This window comes from Callorhinus ursinus, unplaced genomic scaffold (genome assembly GCF_003265705.2).
Source record: "Callorhinus ursinus isolate GAN/ISIS: 27379988/994484 unplaced genomic scaffold, GSC_fseal_2.0 scaffold11, whole genome shotgun sequence".
In the NCBI taxonomy this organism is placed as follows: domain Eukaryota; kingdom Metazoa; phylum Chordata; class Mammalia; order Carnivora; family Otariidae; genus Callorhinus; species Callorhinus ursinus.
The window spans coordinates 17,440,699-17,447,700 of record NW_027397073.1 but is presented as its reverse complement, the minus strand read 5'-3'; positions in this window follow the sequence as shown (position 1 = coordinate 17,447,700).

Here is a 7,002-nt window from a genome sequence, read left to right as displayed (position 1 = left end):
GAGGGGCCAGGATCTGGCATGGAGTACAGAGCCCAGGGACAGAGGGAGGTAGAAGACTCCAACAACAAGGTGCCTTAGGTGACTCATGTGGTGATAACAAATTGTAAACCTGGAAAGCTCAATCCAAGCAGAGGCCTGCCTTGGTGACCAGCACTGTGGGGGTTGGGGACTGGAATGCCTTCAGGGAAGACCTGCATTCCCCCAATGCACGGTGATAAGCCCTTGAACTGTCTCAAGGCCCTACAGCCATCTTCATTATGTGCTTGGCCGGAAAGGCCAAGGAGTTTTCAACCCCCCCTTAAATATTACTTGGATCTTAGGGAATGTCCATATTCCTGATGGAAATCAGAGGGACCAGCGGGAGCTTAGTTGGAACAGAGGGTCCTATGGGTCCCTAGCTACCCTATGAGAACCATGTAAGTGGGTTTTTAGGAAAGCCCAGAGCATTCTCCCTGAAGCTGTTGGGAACGTGCTCTAAAGGCTCACAGGGACCGAAGTCCCACCCCATCCCAGGGCAAGAGAGGTGATGATGTGCTGTCCCATAACTATGAATGCATACTTTGACATTGTTTTCAACAAGGGCACGTGGATAGTGGCGTTAGACAAGTCACTGGACCTCCCCAGGCCTCAGCTCTCTGAAACAAGAAAGTTCAACAGCATGATCTACAAGGGCCTCCCCAGCCGTAACATCCCATCACGTGACTGCCCTCCACACAGGAAGCCCACATAGATGCTGGTAAGATCCTCCACATTCAAGAATTCAAAATTATTAAAATAGGGGGAAAAGAAAAGAAGAAGATCCTAGAGATTGTTAGACTAACATTGTCCAAAATGTGTTTCAAAAATATTAGTTCTGCAGACTCTTACTAGGCTGTGCATGTATGTGTGTGTACAGTGTGTTTATGTGTATGTATATATCTACTTGTCTACCTATAAAATATAAATACGTATCTTTATAGCATCTACCTGTTGGTATCTATATACATAATATATAGATACACAGTTCTGGGTAGTATATATTATCTCTCTATATATGCCTAGGTAGGTAGATAGAGTAAAAGCAGCATCCATACGTTAAGCTTGGCATCATGCAAGAGTTTTCATGCCTTGGTTCTTTTAATCCTCCCAGAAACCTTATCATCATCATCGTGCCCATTTTACAGTCGAAGAAACTGAGGTTTACAGAGCTTAAGCACCTGCCAGAGGTCACTGAGATCCTAAGGGGAAGGGAAAGATGTAAGCTCAGCCGTATCTAACGCCAGACTGCTTTAAGCCATCACACCCTGCTGCTTCCTGAAGGCCAAGCCTGTGCGGGGACTGCTGGGGTGTTTACCGGTTTGTTTCCAGCAAAACTGCTCAGAGCCCTGCACAGAGCAGACAGTGGTTAAAGCACAGACTTAGAGGCAATGCTGCCTGGGCTTGAGCCCCAGTTTTGCCCCGTACTGGCTGTGTGACCTTGGGCACATCATTTAACCTCTCTGTACCTCATCTGTAAAATAAGAATACCAATAGCACCTGCCGCATGGGACCGCCTGCAAGGACTGTGTTAAGTTAATATGTCTTGAGATCCAAACCAGCTGCAATTTAGGGGCTGGCTATTAGTAGAGTGGGCTGCGTCGTCCACCACATTGATCCTGGAGCTCGGTTTTCACAGAGCATCTCTCAGGGGCAGTGGCACAACTCGAACCATCCTTCTCACTTCACCGTGTCGGGGCTGAGGCAATAAGGCTGGCTCGGCGCCCCTCAGGTTGCTTTGTACCAGCCCACGGGGGCCAGAAGGCAGGTCCCCAGACTCAAAGCCCCGCCCAGCCCCCCAAACCCACCCTGCCTCTCTCTGGCAGCTTCAGCAAGTCTAGGCACGGAATTGTAGCTAAACCCAAAATCGCAAAGCTCCAGCCTTTCTTCCCCCTCCGAGTGTTTATCCAAGGCCCAGAGCAGGGACTTGTTTTCACTCAGAACAAAAGCGACATAGTCTGAAGTTTGAAGGAGCAGCTGTGGCCTCCCAGAGGGTAGTGTCTCCGGCTGGCCCCACTGTGCCAGCCTTTCAGCGGCCTGAGCCCCAAGGATGCTGGGCCCGAGGGCTGGACGCTGGCAGCCCACGGTGCCGCACCCCAGCCGGGACAGCCCACCCCATCCACACAGCGCTCGCCCTGGGAGCCTGGAAAGGACGCTGGAGGGGAAGTCATCCCTCGTGGGTTCTCAGAGCATTTTGTAAAATAGAAAGGATTCATGTGGCCAAGACAGTAAAATAATGCAGGCTAGGATGGAAATCTTCCCATTAGGATGACAGCCCTACATTTCCGTGATTTCTTTGTGATGCTCTGTATATCTTACTGCTCTGGTCTGGGCATGTCTTCGGTGTGTGTGTGTGTGTGTGTGTGTGTGTGTGTGTGTGTGTGTGTGTGTGTAAAGACAGAGAGAGACTGAGAAGAGCCAGGAGGTGAGAAAATGATCTGAGGGAGAGCCAGACAGCAGCCTGTGAGCTTCGGGCTGTTCTGTGGTCCCTCCTCAGGCTGAGGTCTTGTTCCGTCTGCACCCTGCTGTGGAGTTAGGCCTGTCTGCTCACAAGGTCTGAGCCCAGCACCCACCTGTCACCCTTTTCCCATCTTGACTCCATGAGCCGGCTCATAATTTCAAGTACAGCATCCCCTTTTTGTGCTCTGGATACAAGGTACCTTTAATGGTAAGTTATTAATGACTATTTATTACTCACCGGGTGCTGAGTACGCTGAGCTGAGCGCTTCCCAGGACCCAGTGTCCCCCGTGTGCACCATTTCCTCTTAAAGGAGGCGGATTCCGGGAACCTGCTGTCTCCCGAAAGGCCAGGGGAATGGTCTGCAGGCATTGGCTTGGTAGAAGGATTAGATTAATGGACTTCACAAATAAAATACGTGGGTCCTTTCAGCTACTCTTGCCCACCTCCAGAGGCTAACACGTCAAGAGGGTCTGCGGGCTGCTGAGAAGGAAATCTCTCTCAGGTCTGCTGACGGAAGTAATCACAGCCCGTGACAATTCAGCTGTTACATTAGATGCTCCGGGTATGCAAACTGACACAATTCATTAGGCATCGGCTGAGCTCCTTCTCTTGAATCCCAATAAAGTAGTTTTGTTGTTGTTTTTTGTTTTGTTTTGCTTACTAAACAAAAAATAAACTAAATATGTTCATGTTTAACCATCAACAAAGATACATAATTATGTTTAAACATCCCAGTCATTGTTTTCAGTATACTCGGGAGTTTTTGAATTAACTGGTTTTACTACTATCCCTCCTTTTTACGATTTTATGCTACGTGTAGATTGAGGAAGAGTATGTACACAGGATAGAGATGAGAAAGATGAAAGACAAGAATCCCTCAGTTTTTGCCCAAAGCGACTCGTATGTCTGTGAAGTCCCCTTATTCCTCATCTCTCCCAAGAGATGTTTTAGGATCAGCACCATCTAGGGAGCAGGTGGCCCCAGCAGAAACTGCTGAGGATCAATCACTTATTCAACAAGCATTTACTGAGTACTTACTACCGGCCAGATACTGTGCAAGGCACGAGGGACCCAGCTACACACAAGAAAGCTCCAGTCTCTGCCTTCCGGAGTTCCCATCAGGGGGCTCGAGAGCTGAGACCATCAGATCCAATCCCCTAGCTAGACAGATGAGGACAGAGGAGACCAAGACCCAGAGAGGAAGAGGGATGTGTCCAAAGCCACCTCACACCCGAGTGCCAGAGCTAGAACTGAAGCCCAGGTCTGCTAGCCCGAGGCTAGGCTCTGCCCCAACATGTGCTCTCCACCTCTAACGGAAGACAGTGTCCTCAGTTGGCTTCCCTGTGCCTGTGGCACATGCCTGGTCATGGGACCATGACAATAGAAACCAGAGGAAGATCGCATCTGAAACCACACTGTTGACACGGCTTCTGCTATCTGTTTGCTACCCGCCCATGTAAAACACATCACCAGCTTCCAACGGGCAGCTGCGTTATGTGTATCACTAATTACACATACATGTTTAGAAGGAAAAAAAGTCATCAAAATATTTACACAAAGAAATTGCTTAAGAAAAATCTTTTTCGACACTAAAAGAGACCAGTTCTTCTCAAATCCCAAGGAGTTTACAGGTGAAGTAAGAAGTGAATTGGCCTGAGGTGGAGGTCAGAGTGGACACTGCTTTCTTAACCTCAGTCCGCCAGGAATCAGTTTCTCCCTCTCCTCCAGGAAGTGAGATCAGGAAAATAGGCAGCAGAGGTGAGCCACAAGAAAAGGACAAATAATGACACTAGCTAATATTTACTAGCACCTTCTGTATGCCTGGAGTTTTGTTACATTCAACATGTCATTGAATGCCTGGGACAGCCTGTGAGGTGGGGGAGTCAGGGCCCCCCATCTTATGGGAGAGGACATGGAGCTTCACCTTTCTCCCGGGTACTTAATTCCAAACCTGAGTCCACCTGACTCTAATGACCATCTTTTGTCCACCACACAGCAATAAAATGCAGCAGTTTTTGTGGGAAGAGGTGATGAGAACAAGGAAGGAGTACGATTATAAATGAGGGGGAAGGGAGGGGGGCTCAGGTGGTGAATCAACAAATGTTTAATGAACACAAGCTACACATGAGGCATTCTGCCAGGCATCTGCTGGAAGGATACCAAGGAAACCGGTCCCTCTTACCACCCCAACCAGGGCATGAGCCCAGCGTTCACCCACTGGTCAAGCCAGGAACTCAGGCAACACCCATGACTACGCTCCGTCACTCATCCCCCACCCCTTGCAACTTCCACCATCTTGATCCCTTTGTATACCATCTGTCTATCTGCTCACTTGTAAAATGGGGAGCCTCGGGTGTCTACTTCATTAATGCAAATGTAGATAAAGTCATTAGGACAGCCTAAGGCACCTAGCAAGTTGCCAGTAATAGAACATAGAATAGTTGGAGCCAGCTCCCAGCTCACCACAGTGAGCTGTCATTACTGCATTTTCCTTACCAGCTGAAATAATGGTGAAACTGACACCTGAATCCTCGGAGAACAAGATCAAACACAGGGAAACCTAGGGGTGGTTTCAGGCCAACAGGTCCACCTTCTTTTGCTGAAGGTATCTTGTAGTGTCACATATTTGCATTTTTCCCATGCAGGATCCCATTTTCCTCCTAAAATTTCTTCAAGACTTAAATAAAATATGAACATTTTAGAAATGGACCCCTGACAGAATATCTTTTACAGTGGCATTATACAATAGGAATATAACGTGAGCCACTTACATAATTTTAAATTTTATGTACCCACATTAAAAAAATAATAGCAATAGCAACTGTAATTTAAACTTTTTATTTAACCCAATATATCCAAAATGTTATCATTTCATTGTATAATTAATATAAAAATTATTAATGAGGGATTGTACATGCTTTTGTTTGTACCAAATTTTAATACCTGGTGATTATTTTACACTCACAGCGATCTCAATTTCTACTAGCCACATTTCCAGCGCTAACAGTTACACGTGGCTAATGTCAACCATTTTGGACATTGTACCTTTAGAGCAAGCTGAGTCTGTACCTTTAAAGACCAAAACATCTCCCCCATTAATTGGGGTGTGTGTGTAGATCATTAGAGTAGCAGGTGGTCCTATTGGTCCCTTTTCCCCCAGGGAATGTGTGAAGAAGGAGCCTGTATCTGGCCAAAGCAAATCACACAAACCCATCCAAGGTCCTGCTGATAATGCATTCATAGAGTTTCACACCCCAGCACACAAACAGGCTCTGACTAAATAGGCTTTTACAAATACCTTCAGATCTGTGATCACCCCACCCCAAAACTGGCTTGACCAAGACAATACTTCTACCTCCCAAACACTCTTTTAAATGAGCACCCAAAGCCCCCACTCTCTCTAGCTTCCTGACAGCAAAGGGGGTTCTGAATAATTTATTCATTTTTTACAGATTTCCTGAGCATCACTGGAGGCTGGGTACCTTGCTGGATGAATAAGATATAGCTCCTGGCCTCAAAGCTGTCAACAGGGGATCACAAGTAATATTCGGATCCACCTTTCTCGAATCTTTTTTTAGAATTCCAGTTGGAATTATCATGAATGTGTCCCAGAATGGGAACTTTCGTGATCACTCAGCCTGCAAGCTGGCTTCTGCTCTTGGTTTGGGTTTCATTTGTTAATTTGGTACCCTCTGGGGTACTCAAATTAGCTAGTCTGCACTACCTCCACTGCACATTTCAAGTCCACAATATGTGTAGGTTCCCAGGGCCACCCAGGTAACCTGGAGAAAGGATGCTTATCCAGCTGTGCCTCTGACCCAGGACCCTTTCCTTCACAAGGGCCACCCCTGTGTTCTAGGTGCTGGAGATCAGAGATCCAGACAACTGTGGACTGGCTCCTGTAAGACAATGAAAATAATCAAGAGTTCTGCTTGCCTCAAATTTCTCTCTCTGTCCAGAAAGACCAACCAGAGGACACATGAAAGTTTCATGGAAGAAATAGCCAAATGAATGCCGGTAGTCACTGATTCATGAAGACAGGCATTAGATGTAAACACAATCAAGTACACCGAGTCTTAACAGCCAATAGGCTGATTGTCTAAATTATTTCTCATCAACCAGTTCTCATGACCACGTGTGGACACAACCATAGTCCTAGAACTAGAAATACCCATGAGAAGACATTTAGTTCTCGCATAACATGATCACCCTCAACACCATCAGACCACATGACTATTAGAAGTTCAGTTTTGAAGGTGACAAGTAGAGGTGTTGAGGTGGCTATTGACCATATGAGTCTGGAGTTCAGGAATGAGAATCAGGCTAGAAATGGAAATGTATGAGTCATCAGCATATAGATGATATTTAAAGTCAGGAACCTAGATAAGATGATCAGGGGATTGAAAGAAGGTGTAAGTAAGAGATCCAAGGACTGGGTACTGGGCCTGGGGAGATGAGGACAAAGCAAAGGATTCTGAGGGAGTGTAGTCCACACAGCAAGACGGAAGCCAGAAGAGTGTTGAAGA